At 39.5% G+C, this 633-nt stretch overlaps 1 long non-coding RNA gene across 1 annotated transcript; it reads left to right on the forward strand.

The window, feature by feature from the left end:
• Positions 1-627, forward strand: LOC113473467. The gene is made up of 2 exons (XR_003395432.1): positions 1-47; positions 517-627. It is a non-coding gene; the product is annotated as an uncharacterized LOC113473467 (long non-coding RNA).
• Positions 628-633: the final 6 nt, after the last annotated feature.

Here is a 633-nt window from a genome sequence, read left to right on the forward strand (position 1 = left end):
GGTGCATCCATACCTCTCACAGAGGAGAACAAGGACGAGTACATACGGTAAGTCGATACCTCTCACAGAGGAGAATAAGTCAATACCTCTCACAGAGGAGAATAAGTCAATACCTCTCACAGAGGAGAATAAGTCAGTACCTCTCACAGAGGAGAATAAGTCAATACCTCTCACAGAGGAGAATAACACCCATATTTATGAACAAAATGCTGGCTCTTTAGTTCGTGCCAAGCATAGTCTCAAGGCATTTGATTGGTCAATTTTGACTTGAGACTGATCTAAGAACGATCATTTCTGTTCATATATACGAGTGTAAGTCAATACCTCTCACAGAGGAGAATAAATAAGTCGATACCTCTCACAGAGGAGAATAAATAAGTCAATACCTCTCACCCTATCGAATCCTTTGAAAGCTAGAAAGTAATGCCGATTTTGGGGTTAAAATAGTGGAGGTTGAAATAATCGAGGTTCTACTGTATATTAAAAGAAAAACTAACATTTCATTCTATTTCTCAGGCTGGTAATTGAGTGGAGGTTTGTATCGCGGGTAGAAGAACAAATGAAAGCATTCCTGGAAGGATTCAACGCCCTGGTACCTCTGAACCTAATCAAAATATTTGACGAACATGAACT

Source organism: Diaphorina citri, unplaced genomic scaffold (assembly GCF_000475195.1).
Source record: "Diaphorina citri unplaced genomic scaffold, Diaci psyllid genome assembly version 1.1 scaffold33565, whole genome shotgun sequence".
In the NCBI taxonomy this organism is placed as follows: domain Eukaryota; kingdom Metazoa; phylum Arthropoda; class Insecta; order Hemiptera; family Psyllidae; genus Diaphorina; species Diaphorina citri.